General features: G+C 35.4%; 1 long non-coding RNA gene across 1 annotated transcript in view; it reads left to right on the top strand.

Annotated features, from left to right (window-relative positions):
- The window catches only part of LOC131517042 (uncharacterized), a 64633-nt gene that overhangs the window by 7327 nt on the left and 41375 nt on the right, over window positions 1-15931 (top strand). The window lies entirely within an intron of this gene.

Below are 15931 nucleotides of genomic sequence, written 5' to 3'. Positions count from 1 at the left end.
CCGTGTTGGAAGAAATTCCTGTTTCCTAATTCTTGCTTCCTTTTTGAAATTCAGTTATGATCACTTAACATGGAGACTCTAGATTCTGAATTATACAGCTGCAAACTGGAATATTTATTTATTTATTTATTTAGTACATAAGCATGTGTGAAAGTGGGGAAGGGGCAGAGAGAGGGACAGAGAATCTTAAATAGGCTCCATGCTCAGCATAAAGCCATTGTGGGCCTTGATCCCATGACCCTGGGATCAATCATGACCTGAGCTGAAATCAAGAGTTCGATGCTTAACTGAGCCACCTAGGCACCCCTAGAATTCTTTTTTAAAATATTTATTTATTTATTTATTTATTTATTTATTTATTTAGAGAATGAGAGAGAGAGAGAGAGAGAGCCGTCAGGGTAAGGACAGTGACAGAGGGAGAGAGAGAATCCCAAGCAGGCTCTGTGCTCAGCTCAGAGTCTGACATGGGGCTTGATCTCACAACCATGAGATCACTACCTGAGTGGATATTAAGAGTTGTACACTTTACTAACTGAGCCACCCAGGCACACCACCCCCCCCAGAAGTTTTAAATGTAAACTAATTTTATGAATTTGTGAGCTTTTATTGTATTCACCTCTTATGGCAGAGATTGCTGCTTCTTCTCTCAAGTTTTCGATGGGCCAGAGTTGCTTAGAATAAACACTGCTTAACAGACTCCTTTGCAGCTAGATATAGTCATTGATAAAGGTCTTTGACTTGGATGTGAGTGGAAGTCATGTGTGCAACTTCCAGTTTACACTTTAAAGGGAAAGTATAATATTTGATGGGTGGTAAACACAAGAAAGAAGGAACCTAGACAGCTGGACACTTTAAAGAGAAGATCTTAATGTATCAGCCTAGATACTTAAGTCTGCCTTGTAAACTAGTTTTAATCTAGGCTGAACTTACATATTAATACAATAGATAGCCAATATTAACATACTATCTAGAAATAAGGGGTGTTTCCTTGTAACTAGAAGCTGGATTACAATCTTCCTGAGTACAAAATAAAATGTACTTCTTATTTTTGAATATTATTAGGAAAAAGTAGTGTTGTATGGAGCTCCTGATATTTTTATTTTGATCTTGTAGTTTTTTTTAATGCACACACAGATTTAACTGTTTTGAATGAATTTACTCATTTTAAGGTATCAACATCCAATCACTTCACTTAAAATAATCAAACCGTTTGTGTATACACACACACACACACACACACACACACACACAGCATACATCTCCACTGTTTACTGTCTCAAAGCATTTTAACAAGGTATTGCGCTGGCAGAATTAATTAGATCTGAAAACTGGTATAATAAAAGCAATGAAAGCTATAAGAATGCATTAAAATGGAATACCAAAATAATAGAATGTGAGGTTTCTAAAGTTGTATTTGACTAGTCAAATGTTTCTTAATAACTGGATGCATGAGAATACATTGTTCGTTATAATATTAAAGGAATGTAATGAAATGGAAATTGAGGCAATAGAGAATTCAGTATGCACAATTATTTTAAATTTAAAATCTTCCCCATAATGAACATAGCTAAAAACATAGAAGACAAATGATAGAGAAATTAGAAGCAATTATCAAAGGAATTCTCAGCAGAAATTTCTGATTTAAATTAAAGCCTATGATTAAAAATCTGCCTCTTTGTCCTTCTCCACTCTTCCCACAATCCACTACTACAGCACCTTGTAACTTAATTTCTTTTCCTCAAAGGCACTCATGCTCTGATCCATAACAAGAATGAACATATCAAATTTATGTCTTTCTGGCTTCTGCTTCTATATGGGCTAATACTTAATTTTAAAAAGAACAAAGATGGAAATATTATTGAACAGTGGCCATGAAAAACAGAATTATTTTTCGCCTACATAACTCCATTAATTTTGTGAATGAAAAGGAGAAACTTTTCAAATTCTTTTTGATTGATATTTGAAATATAGCATGGTGTATTTTGGTAACTGGAGCTGACTTAAAACTATTTAGGTCTCCCAAACATTAAAAAGATTATAGTGCATCATCTCCAGATACAATTCATTTATTCATTCAAAACTGATTTTGAACATCTGCTCAGTTATTGTTCTAGGTGCTGGAGACAAACAGTAAAATAATATTACTTGTTCTTATTATGTTTGTATTCTGGTGATTAAAATCAATACTATATCATAAAACAAGTATGGGGCAATTCAACATAGTTGTATTTTTTGATGAAACCTATTATGATTCTTTGGGAAATATAAAGTTCCTTATAAATGGTGTTTTTTGTGCATATAATAAATTTCATATTGCCTATTATACACTGTTACCATTATTTGCTGACTGTTTTGTCATTTTTCAGAAATCATTGATAATTAGTTATTTTTAAAGTAGTTATTAAAAACTCTTCATCTAATCTTTTTGTCTTTCCCTTTGGATGGAATTGAATTTTATAAAAGATCCAAAATGACCATATAAAAAACTAGAGAAACTTGAAGTGATTTTAAAAGTCGAAATAATCAGTTGTGGGTTTTTTGTTTTGTTTTGTTTTGTTTTTCTATTTATACCCAAGTTACTTAGCATATAGTACAATAATGATTTCAGGAATAGAATTCAGTGATTTATCTCCTACATATAACACCCACGGCTCAACTCATCCCAAGTGTTTTCCTTAATGCACCTTGCCCATGTGGTCCATGCCCCCACCCACAACCCCTCTACCAACCTTCATTTTGTTCTCTATTTTTAAGAGTCTCTTATGTTTGTGACCCTACCTGTTTTTATATTATTTTTGCTTCCCTTCCCTTATGTTCATCTGTTTTGTATCTTAAATTCCACATATGAGTGAAGTCATATGATATTTTTCTCTCTCTGACTAATTTCATTTAGTGTGATACCCTCTAGTTCCATCCACATAGTTGTAAGTGGCAAGATTTCATTTGCTGAGTTTTGATTGCTGAGTAATACTCCATTGTGTGTGTGTGTGTGTGTGTGTGTGTGTGTAGTGTCCTTATCCATTCATCTGTCAACGGACATTTGGGCTCTTTCCATACTTTGGCTATTGTCAGCAGCACTGCTATTGTCAGTAATGCATGTGCCCTTTTGAAACGTCACTCTTGTAACCCTTGGGTAAATACCTACTAGTGCAATTGCTGGGTAGTAGGGTAGTTATATTTTTATTTTTGAGGAACCTCCATATTGTTTTCCAGAGTGGATGCACCAGTGTGCATTCCCACTAGCAGTGCAAAAGGGTTCCTCTTTCCCCACATCCTCGCCAACGTCCGTTGTTGCCTGAGTTGTTAATTTTAGCCATTCTGTCAGGTGTGAGGTGGTATCTCATTGTCGTTTTGATTTGTTCCCCGAGGATGAGTGATGTAGAACATTTTTTCATGAGTCTGTTGGCCATCTGAATGTCTTCTTTGGAAAAGTGTCCATTCATGTCTTTCACCCATTTCTTCACTGGATTAATTGTTTCCTGGGTGTTGAATTTGATAAGTTCTTTATAGATTTTAGATACGAACCCTTTATCTGATATGTCGCTTGAAAATATCTTCTCCCATTCCATCAGTTGCCTTTTAGTTTTGATGAGGTCCTAATAGTTCTCTCCAGAGACATGTTGAGTAAGAAGTTGCTGCAGCTGAGGTCAAAGAGGTTTTTGCCTGCTTTGTCTTCTAGGATTTTGATAGCCTCCTGTCTTACATTTAGGCCTTTCATCCATTTTGAGTTTATTTTTGTGTATGGTGGAGGAAAGTGGTCCGATTCATTCTTCTGCACGTCGCTGTCCAATTTTCCCAATACCATTTGCTGAAAAAGACTGTCTTTGTTCCATTGGATATTCTTTCCTGCTTTGTCAAATATTAGTCCGCCATACGTTTGTGGTCTATTTCTGGGTGATCTATTCTGTTCCATTGATCTAAGTGTCTGTTTTCGTGCCAGTACCATACTGTCTTGATGATTACAGCTTTGTAATACATCTTGGAGTCTGGAATTGTGATGCCTCCAGCTTTGGTTTTCTTTTTCAGGATTGCTTTGGCTATTTGGGGTCTTTTGTGGTTCCATACAAATTTTAGGATTGTATGTTCTAGCTCTGTGAAGAATGCTGGTGCTATTTTGATAAGGATTGCATTGAATATGTAGATTTGGGTAGTACAGACATTTTAACAATATTTGTTTCTCCAATCCATGAGCATGGAACATTTTTCCATTTTTTTGCATCTTCTTCAATTTCTTTCATAAGCTTTCTATAATTTTCAGTGCATAGATTTTTTACCTCTTATTCCTAGGTATTTTAGGGGTTTGGTACAAGTGTAAATGGCATTGATTCCTTGAATTCTCTTTCTGCTGCTTCATCATTGGTGTATAGAAATGCAACAAATTTCTGTGCATTGATTTTATATCCTGTGACTTTGCTTAACTCATGAATCAGTTCTATCAGTTTTTTGGTGGAATCTTTTGGATTTTCCACATAGAGTATCATGTCATCTGCAAAGAGTCAAAGTTTGACTTCCTCCTTGCCAGTTTGGTTACATTTTATTTCTTTGTGTTGTCTGATTGCTGAGGCTGGCACTTCCAACATTATGTTGAATAACAGTGGTGAGAGTGGACATCCTTGTCGTGTTCCTGACCTTAGGGGGAAAGTTCTTAGTTTTTCCCCACTGAGGATGATATTAGCGGTGGGTCCTTTGTATATGGCTTTTATGATCTTGAGGTATGATCCTTCTATCCCTATTTTAATGAGGGTTTTTATCAAGAATGGATGCTGTATTTTGTCAATTTCTATCTCTGTATCTATTGAGAGGATCATGTGGTTCCTATTCTTTCTTTTATTAATGTGTTGTATCACATTGATTGATTTGTGAATATTGAACCAGCCCTGCATCCCAGGAATAAGTCCCTCTTGATCGTGGTGAATAATTCCTTTAATGTATTGTTGGATCTGTTTGGCTGATTTTTGCATCCATGTACATTAGGGAAATTGGTCTGTAGTTCTCCTTTTTAGTGGGGTCTTTGTCTGGTTTTGGAATGAAGATAATGGTGGCCTCATGAATGAGTTTGGAAGCTTTCCTTCCATTTCTACTCTCTGGAACAGTTTCAAAAGAATAGGTGTTAACTCTTCTTTAAATGTTTGGTAGAATTCCCCCAGAAAGCCATCAGGCCCTGGACTCTTGTTTTTTGGGAGATTTTTGATTACTAATTCAATTTCTTTACTGGTTATGGGTCTGTTAAAATTTTCTATTTCATTCTGTTTCAATTTTGGTAGTTTATATATTTCTGGGAATTTATTTATTTCTTCCAGATTGCCCAATTTATTGGCATATAATTGCTCATAATATTCTCTGATTATTGTTTGTATTCCTGCAGTGTTGGTTGTGATCTCTTTTCTTTCATTCTTGATTTTATTTATTTGGATCCTTTCCTTTTTCTTTTTCTTTTCTTCTTTTAATATAATTTATTGTCAAGTTAGCTAAAATACAGTGTATAAAGTATGCTCTTGGCTTCTTGAGTAGTTTCCCATCATTCATCACTTATATACAATACCCAGTGCTCATCCCAACAAGTGCCATCCTCAATGCCCAATGCCTATTTTCCCCTCCCCACACCCCCCATCAACACTTAGTTTGTTTTCTGTATTTAAGAGTCTCTTATGGTTTGCCTCCCTGTTTGAAACTATTTTTTCCCCTTCCCTTCCCCTATGATCTTCTGTTAAGTTTCTCAAATTCCACATATGAGTGAAAACATATGTTATCTGTCTTTCTCTGACTGACTTATTTCACTTAGCATAATACCCTCCAGTTCCATCCACGTTGTTGCAAATGGCAAGATTTCATTCTTTCTCATTCGTGATTTTATTTATTTGGGTCCTTTCCTTTTCCTTTTTGCTCAGATTGGCTAGGGGTTTATCAATTTTGTTAATTCTTTCAAAGAACAAGCTCCTGGTTTCATTGGTCTGTTCTACTGTGTTGTTTTGTTTTTTATTTCGACAGCATTGATTACTGCACTAATCTCTATTATTTCCTATCTTCTGCTAGTTTTATTTGCTGTTCTTTTCCTAGCTCTTTAAGGTGTAATGTTAGCTGGTATATCTGAGACCTTTCTTCCTTCTTTAGGAAGGTCTAGCTTGCTATCTACTTCTCTCTTATGGCCGCCTTTGCTGCATCCCAGAAGTTTTGGGCTATGGTGTTATCATTTCCATTGGCTTCCATGTACTTTTTAATTTCCTCTTTAACTTTTGGTTAACCAATTCATTCTTTGGTAAGATGTTCATTAATCTCCAAGTATTCATTGTCTTTCTAAATTTTTTCTTGTGGTTGATTTTGATTTTCATAGCATTATGTTCTAAAAATATGCACGGTATGATCTCAGTCTTTTTGTGCTTGTTGAGGGCTGATTTGTGTCCCAGTATATGATCTATTCTGGAGAATGTTCCATGTGCATTTGAGAAGAATGTGTATTCTGCTGCTTTAGAATGAAGTGTTCTGAATAGATCTGTTAAGTCCATCTGGTCCAGTGTGTCATTCAAAGTCATTGTTTCCTTGTTGATTTTCTGCTTAGGTGATCTGTCCATTGCTTTAAGTGGGGTGTTAAAGTCCCCTACTATTATGGTATTATTATCAATGAGTGTCTTTATGTTTGTGATTAACAGATTAATATATTTGGATGTATACATGTTGGGGGCATAAATGTTTACAATTGTTGGATCTTGGTGGATAGACCCCTTAATTATAATATCATGCCCTTCTTCATCTCTTGTTATATTTATTTTAAAATCTAGATTGTCTGATATAAGTATGGCTACTCTGGCTTACTTTGGCAACCTTTAGCATGACAGATGGCTCTCCATCCCCTTACTTTCATTCTGAAGGTGACTTTAGGTCTGAAATGAGTTTCTTGTAAATAGCACATAGGTGGATCTTATTCTCTTAACCATTCTGTTATTCTCTGTATTTTGATTGGAGCATTGAGTCCACTGACATTTAGAGTGAGTTCTGAAAGATCTGAGTTTAGTGCTATTGTGTTGTCTGTACAGTTGGAGTTTCTGGTGGTGCTCTCTGGTCCTTTCTAGTATTTGTTTTTGGTCTTTTTTGTTTTGTTTCATGTTTTCTGCCCTCAGAGAGTCCCCCTTAAAATTTCTTGCAGGGCTGGTTTAGTGGTCACAAACTCTTTTAGTTTTTGTTTTTCTGGGAAACTCTTTATCTCTCCTTCTATTTTGAGTAACAACCTTGCTGGATAAAGAATTCTTGACTGCATATTTTTCCAATTCAGCACGTTGAATATATCCTGCCACTCCTTTCTGGCCTGCCAAGTTTCTGTGGATAGGTGTGCTGTGAACCTAATCTGTATTCTCCTGTAGGTTAAGGACTTTTTTTCTCTTGCTGCTTTCATAATTCTTTTCTTGTCTGGGTATTTTGTGAATTTGACTATGATATGCCTTGTTGATGGTTGTTTTTGTTGAATCTAATGGGAGTTCTCTGTGCTTCCTGGATTTTGATGTCTGTGTCTTTACCCACGTTAGGAAGTTTTCCACTATGATTTGCTCACTTAAAACTTCTACCCATTTTCTGTCTCTTCATCTTCTTGGACTTCCATAATTTGGATGTCATCCCTTTTTAATGAGTCACTGAGTTCTCTAATTCTTATATTGTGATCTTTTACCTTAGTTTCCCTCTTTTGTTCTGCTATATTGTTCTCCATAAATTTTTCTTCTATATCGCTGTTTTGCTGCTCTGCTTCATCTATTCTTGCCCCCATGGGATCCATTCGAGATTGCATCTCAATTATAGCATTTTTAATTTCATCCTGACTAGATTTTACTTCTTTTATCTCTGCAGAAAGGGATACTATGCTTTCTTCTCATTATTATAATAAAATATTTATTATATATTAAGGAAGTAAAATTTGGAGGAAGAAAAAAATTAATAAAATTATAAATAAAGTTAAAAAATTTAAAACAACACAAAAATCAAATAAAGGAGGCTCAATCTTAGGCGTGTTTTGGTCTGGTTGTTGAAATAAGCTTGGTAGAATAGAGAAAAAATGGAAAGAAAAGAACAGAAAAAAAAGAAAAAAGTAAGAAAACATTTAAAAGTTAAAAATATATATAAGAAAATAGAATAAAATGAAATGAAGAAAGTAAAATATAATAAAAAATTTAAAAAAATTATAGTAATAAAAATTTTTAAATTTTTATAAAAACAGAAAATAAAAATAAATGTTTTCTCTTTCTGTATCCAAGAATAAGAAAAGAAAAGAAAAGAAAAGAAAAAAAAAAGAAAAGAAAATAGATGGACCAGTGAACAGAATGAAATCTGAATGAAATTACATCCAGTTTCCCCTAGAAGTCATACTATGAAGCACTTCCTAGTCTGTACACTAAGCAAGCGGGGAGTGCTTGGTTGGTGCAGTTGGAAGGGGCTTGGTGTAATGGCTCTGTGCTCCACTAGTTAGCGCTGCTTAGCTTACTGGGGCTGATAGGTGTGGTTCACGTGTGCAAGCATGTGCATGCGTGGGAGAGGTGAAAATGACCTCACCTAGCTTCCCAGTCTCTAGCACCAGAGTTCTGCGCTCTCACCGACTGGCAATCAAGCACCCCTCCTTTGTCTCTGGCTTCTGTCCAGTCCCTGCTTCTACACTGTCTGTGTCCAAGCCGTCAGCCTTCCAGGCAGCACCTCCCTCCCAAATTTTATCTCAGATGGTGTTTCCAAGCCCCTTACTTTTGAGGGCTCTGCAGCTTGGATCCAGTCTGACCCTCTGGGGGAGGGTCTTGCAGGTGCTGGCTTGCATCTGGGAACATTCAGGCAATTGCCCTGCTGTTGAGGCTCAGAGATTGTGGCCGGGTGCCTGCTTGCCCCAGAAAAAGTTTGCGTGATCACACAGCAGCAGCAGTTCAGGATTATAGTAAATCACAACACACAACTGGTACCAGGTTTCACTGCACCCTAGTGTCTTTGTTCCAACACCAGCAAACGTGGCTGTTCTCTGGGGTCCGCTGGGACCTTTGCCTATGGGGTGGCCATAAGGCCTCTACCAAATGACCTCCTAGCAGGGAAACTGCTTCTCCTCCGGTGGAGCACAGATCCCTCGGACCTCACTGTCTGCTCCTGGGAATTCGCCTTTCCCACTAGAGCACTGCCAGGTATTAAATTCCAGAATTTCTGACTCTGTGCTCTCCTGTTTATAGAGTCCTAATGGTATTGAAACCCTCTCCTTTATCCTTTCTCCCTTTCTTGTTCAGTCACTTGTGGATGTTTCCACTCTTTCTCTTTCTCTCCAGCTATTTTTTGGGGGAGTGCTTTTCCTGTATTCTCCCCCATTTCTCTGTCCTCTCTCTGCAAAGACAGCTCCTTTCCCTCCACGGCTTCTCTCTTCCCCAGTTCACCTCTCTGCGTTGTGTACCTGCTGAGTTCTGTGCCTCAGATTATGCAGATTGTTGTGTTAATCCTCAGATCAATTTTCTAGGTGTGCAAAATGGTTTGGTGCTGATCTAGCTGTATTTCAAAGGTGAGAGAGGCAGAGAATTTCCATGCTGCTCTGCCATCTTGGCCCCTCCCTCAGCAATTGTGTTTTTTGGGAAGATTCTGTTAATCAATTTTGTTGGGGATTCTGCATTTTTATATTTACATAATTCAGTGTATACTTTAGGGGGAGATATCAGAGAATTTTTCAATGTGATATTTTGTACATACAAAATAATCTATGTAATATAAAGCCACATTATTAAGCATAACAATAAAAAATAGCAAGAATGTAACATTTTATTTAAAAGCTAGACTATTGTTAATATTATTTTATATGAATAATTTACAGGAAAAATACTTGTTTTTGGAGTTTTTTTTTCAGTTCATGTCCCCCTTATATTTTAACTGCCATCTGTACAATATTGTCAGCATTAACTTGAGAAATATTTAGCTATTTTCTCCTTTTTAAATGCCGAAGTTACATTTTATTTTGTGACAATTCCAAATGTATGAATATATGGCAAGAACAATATAAATAACTTTTTTAAAGGAAGTATAATTGGAATACAGTATCACATAAGTTTCATGTGTAGTACACAGTGATTTGAAGGTTATATATAATATGAAATGATTACCATAATAAATCTAGTTACTGGTTGTCACCATACAAAGTTAGCACAATATTGTTGACTATATTCTCCATGATGTACACTACACCCCCAAGATTTATTTGTTTTATAATTGGGGGTTTTTACCTTTTCACCCATTTCTCCCCCCTTCCCCCCCCAGCCTCTTCTCCTCTGGCAACCATTAGTCTGTTCTCTGTATCTATGAGTCTGGCTTTGTTTTGTTTATTTTGTTTATTAGATGAGTGAAATTATATTTGTTTTTCTCTGAGTTATTTCCCCTAGTATAAAACCCTCAAGATCCATCCATATTACTGCAAATGGCAAGATTTCATTCTTTTTTTTATGTCTGGCTAATATTTCATTGTACATACATACCACATCTTCTTTATCCATTCGTCTATCGCTGGCTACTTAGGGTGCTTCCATATCTTAGCTATTGTAAATAATACTTCAATGAACATAGGGGTGCATATATTTTTTGAGTTAGTGTTTTCATTTTCTTGAGATGAATACCCATGAGTGGATTTACTGGATCATGTGGTAGTTCCATTTTTAATTTTTGAGGAATCTTCATGTTGTTTTCCATAGTGGCTGTACCAATTTACATTCCCACCAACAGTGCATAACTGTTCTTTTTTCTCCAATTTCTTGGTAACATTTACTTTTTATCTTTTTTATTTTAGCTATTCTCACAGGTGTGAGGTGATGTTTCGTTGAGATTTTGTTTTGTATTTCCCTGAGGATTAGTGATGTCGAGCATCTTTTCATGTGTCTTTTGGCCATCTCTATGTCTTCTTTGGAAAAATATCTTTTCAGATATCCTGCCTATTTTTTAATTAGACTCTTTTTCTTTCCTTTTGCTATTGAGTTGTATGAGTTCTTTATATATTTTGGATATTAGATCTTTATCAGATATAGCATGTGAAAATATTTTCTCCCATTCAGTAGGTTGCCTTTTCATTTTGTTGATGGCTTCCTTTGCTATGCAAAAGCCTTTTAGTCCCAATAGTTTAGTTCATTTTTGCTTTTTTCACACTTGCTGATGGAGTCAGGTTCAAAAAATAAAAGTCACTAAGACCAATAATAAGTTGCTTATCACCTATGTTTTCTTCTAGAAATTTTACAGTTTAGATCTTCCATTCAAGTCTTTAATCCATTTTGACTTAAATTTGTACAGAGTGTAAGATAGTGGTCCAGTTTCATTGTTCTGTATGTGGCTGTCCAGTTTTCCCAATGCTATTTAAAAGACTGTATTTCCTGTTGTGTATTCTTGCTTCCTTTTCTGTAGATTAATGTATCATATATGTGTGCGGTTATTTCTGGACTCTATTTGTTCAATGTACCTGCTTTTGTCCCAGTACCAGACTGTTTTGAACTACAGTTTTGTAGTTTGAAATCTGGGAGCACGATATCTCCAGCTTTGTTCTTTCAAGATTGCTTTGGTTTTCAGGGTTGAAGCTTATGCTTATTTGTTCTAGTTGTGTGAAAAATGCCATTGGTATTGTGATAGAGATTTCATTGAATCTGTAGATTTCTTTGGGTAGTAAGGACATTTTAACAACATTAATTGTTCCATTTGTGATCATGGGCTATCTTTTCATTTATTTGCATTTTCTTCAGTTTCTTTTCTTAAAATTTTGCAGTTTTTATTATACAGATCTTTTACTTTCAGCTAAGTTTATTCCTAAGCATTTTATTGTTTTGATATCATTGTGAATGGCATAGTTAAAATTTTTTCAGATGTTTTATCTTTAGTATATAGAAACACAACTGATTTCTGTATGTTGATTTTGTATCCTGCAACGAATGCCATTTTATTAATTGTTTGACGGCTTTTTTGCTGTCCCTTGTTCCTTTCTTCCTCTTGCTGCCATCCTTTGTGAAATGATTTTCTGTAGTGGTATGCCTTAATGCTGTTTGCTTTATTTTTTGTGACTCTAATGTAGGCTTTTCCTGTTTAGTTACCATGAGGCTCATATTAGACACTACATAACAGTCCATTTTATGCTGCTAGCAAATTAACGTCAGTACATATATAACTCTACCCCTTTACTCCCCCTTTTATGTTCTTAATGTCACAATTTAACTATTTTTATGTTGTTTATTCATTAACAAATTATTGTAGCCATAGTTATTTTCAATACTTTCACATTTAAACTTTATACTCAAGTGGTGAATATGCCACCATGTTATACCAGAGCACAGTATTGAGGTATTATAAATTTGATTATCTACTTACCACTATCAAAGTGTTGTATATTCTCATATGTTTTCATGTTACTTGGTAACATCCTTTCATTACAGCTTGAGGAACTCTTTTAAAGACACCCTGGTAAAGTATTCATGGTTGGCAGGTTTTTTTTCTTTCTTTCTTTTTCTTTTTTCCTTTTAGTACTTTGAGTATATCATACTTTTTTCCAGCCTGTAAGATTTCTACTGAAAAATCTGCTAATAGCCTTATGGAGGTTCCCTTGTAAGTTATAAACTTTTTTCTCCTGTTGCTTTTAAGATTCTTTGTCTTTGTTCACATTTGATTGTAATGTGTCTTTGACAAGGTCTCTTTTAGTTGATTTTGTTTGATCGTGTACAAGCTTCATGAACTTGGATATCCAAGTTCTCCCCCGATTTGGGAAGTTCTCAGCCATTATTTCTTAAAATAAGTTTTCTTTCTCCCTTTTTTGTCTTTTCTCCTTCTGGTACTCTAATAATTCCTAAATTTGTCCTTCTTATAAGTTTCATAGATCAAGTAGGCTTTCTTCTCTCCTTTTCATTCTTTTTTCATTGTTTTCCTCTGAGTGGATAATTTCAAAGTCTGGTCTTCAATCTCATAGATTGTTTCCTCTGCTAAATGAAGTCTGATGGTCACCATCAACAATATCCAAAGTGTAGAAAGAGCTCAAATGTCCATAAACTGATTAATGGATAAAGAAGATGCGCACACACACACACATACACACATATACATATATATACATACACATACAATGTAATACTACTTGGCGATCAAAAAGAATGAAATCTTGCCATTTGCAACAATGTGGGGGGAACTAGACTGTATTATGCTAAGCAAAATAAATCAGTCAGAGAAAGGCAAATATCATATGATTTCATTTATGTGGAATTTGGGAAACACAATTGATGGTACTGCTTTACTACTGCATTTTTCATTTCATTCATTGTGTTCTTAAGCTCCAAAATTTGTTTGATTCTTTTTTATGATTTCTTTGATCTCTATGTTAAACTTCCCATTTTTCCTCCTGTATTGTTTTCTTGATGTCATTGGATTGTCTGCCTGTGTCTTTTTGTAGCTCATGGAGCTTCCTCAAAATAGCTATTTTGAAATCTTTGGTAAGTTGCAGAAGTCTCTAGTCAGTGACCAGACGATTGTGATTCTTTGGTAGTATTCCTTGATTTTTTGTGTTCTTTGAGGTTTTGCATTGTTTTCTTCACATTTGAAGTAGCAGTTACCTTCTCTAGTTTTTACTAACTGTCTCTAGAAAGAGATACATTCTGTTAACCCTGCTGAGATTCTGAGGTTATCTAGAAATTCTGTGGGTACACCTGCTTCATGCTTCTTGCTTCACCTTGTGGCAGAATTCTTAAGCTTATATGCCTTCTCTGGAACAGCAATATACAAGGCTCAGTGCTGACCACCCTTTTTGTTTCCCCAAAGGTGTGGTTAAGGCTCAAGTCTGTGGTTTCTTCTGGCCTGCAGATTCAGCTGACTTACTGTGCTTGCTCACTAGTTTGACAAAGCTCACTCACACTGCTGTTGGAAGTATACACAGGGAGCTGGCTGCAGGATGGGGGTATGTGTGATACTGTGGAGCACTGTGGGTACCTGTGGGCCATTTGGGGGATCTGAGATATTCCCAGCAGCTCATAGAAGCCCTTCCTGATGGAATGAGTGATCCAGTTAGCATCCAGATCCCTTTGATATTCTCTGAGTGTTCTGTCACTTTCCCTACCTCATATAAGTTGTGATTTGCTACTCTTGATGGCTAGAGAGTGAAATGAGCCTCTTTGGCAGTGTACCACACATCTGGGGAAGCTGGGTGCTCACTCACACACTCTCCCTTTTCCCCTGGGAAAAATCATGGGCCCAGGAAAAACTTCCTTGGCCCTAAGCTATGCCATCTTAGGGCAAGAGTAATATAAAGTCAAATTCTTCCTCTTCCTCTTACCCACCCCAGGGTATCCAAACTCATATATATATATATATATATATATATATATATATATATATATATATATAATTTTTGTTTTTGTTGTTCCATTGGAGTGCTATAACTTCTCTGGAAACTGGACTTCCACAGAGGCTCTCTCATCCATGAGCGATTATCTAAGTCATTGTTCTCTAGGGGCTCCTGACCGTGGCTGACTATGAGATATACTAAAGGTAGTTATTTATTTTCTCTTATAAATGACTATTTTAATTTCTAGCTTGATTCTGGAATTTTTGGTAGAGACTCTAAAAAAATCCACAAATAACGATTATTGTGAAACTTTTTCCCTATGCTATAAAAATATTTTTTATTTTGCTTTATTTTTACATCACCTAAGTCCTCAAGAAAACTGTTCAGTATATTGATGATAGAGGCTATTGATACTGATGTTGATACTGACTTTAGACAGAAATCCTTGTGTGTTTTATTAAGACAAATGTTTATTCTTTATTTTTATATACTTAAAAATATTAAGGAATTTTCATTCTATCCTAATTTATTAAAGACATTTAAAAATTAAGACTACCTGTTCGAGTTTATAAAATATATTTGTAGCATCGATATCCATAACTAACTGTATAGCTTTTCTCCCCTTATCTCTTCATGTAATGCATTTCTTTAAAAAATTTTTTTTAACGTTTATTATTTATTTTTGAGAGAGAAAGGGACAAAGTGCTAGTAGGGGAGAGGCAGAGAGAGAGGGAGACACAGAATCCAAAGCAGGCTCCAGGCTCTGAGCTGTCAGCACAGAGCCTGATGCGGGACTTGAACCCACGAACTGTGAGGTCATGACCCACGCTGAGGTCAGATGCTTAACCGACTGAACCACCCAGGCGCCCCATGCATTTCTTTTTTTGATGAACTCATGCAATTCACTTGTAAAACTACCTGAAACTGGTTGATTTTAGGGACTATATATTTTACAAATTCTTCAATTACTTTTATGTAATTTTCTCTTCTGATACTTTAGTCACTTATTTTCTTAAAAACATCTATTTTCAAGTATTGGTATACCATATCATATAAGATTTATTTCATAGTAGCAGTGAGGTAATGTCAGCTTTACTGCCACAGAGAATAGGAACAATATCTTAATTATTTCTAATTCCTTTAGAGACTTAGAATAGTGCCTTGCATATTGTGGGCGCTTAATGACTGTGTTATATTTGAGGTATAGTGTGAAAAAAGAATTATAGTGAAAATTTACCACTTTTGAACCTCTACACTTGCATAAATCTTAGAATAGGAAAATGAATTTCTGATGACAAAGTTTTAATACTTAACGTATTTAGGGTATATAAAATATGTTAGAGAATATACATTTATTATAGCAAATGAAGTATAAAGATACTGGTCTTACTTAAAGGTAATTATGTGAAAAAAGTAGCATTCAAAAGGTATAAAAAAACTGTTCCATATTTTCAGTATATAATTAACCATCTTTATATTTATTCAGAAAAGAAAGTAATAAACCACTTGTAAATAATGGTAGTCTTGCATTCTATATACTTACATGTCAATAATCTGAACATTAATTTTCTCCAGTTCTTAGTTACGCAAGTTTTTTTTGAGATGGTGCGGAGACAGGTATCATTACCATAGCTGCAGTTCCATTTT

This window comes from Neofelis nebulosa, chromosome 7, assembly GCF_028018385.1.
Source record: "Neofelis nebulosa isolate mNeoNeb1 chromosome 7, mNeoNeb1.pri, whole genome shotgun sequence".
NCBI lineage: Eukaryota > Metazoa > Chordata > Mammalia > Carnivora > Felidae > Neofelis > Neofelis nebulosa.
Note: the sequence above shows the minus strand (reverse complement) of the source record. Positions and strands in the feature narration are given on the sequence as shown.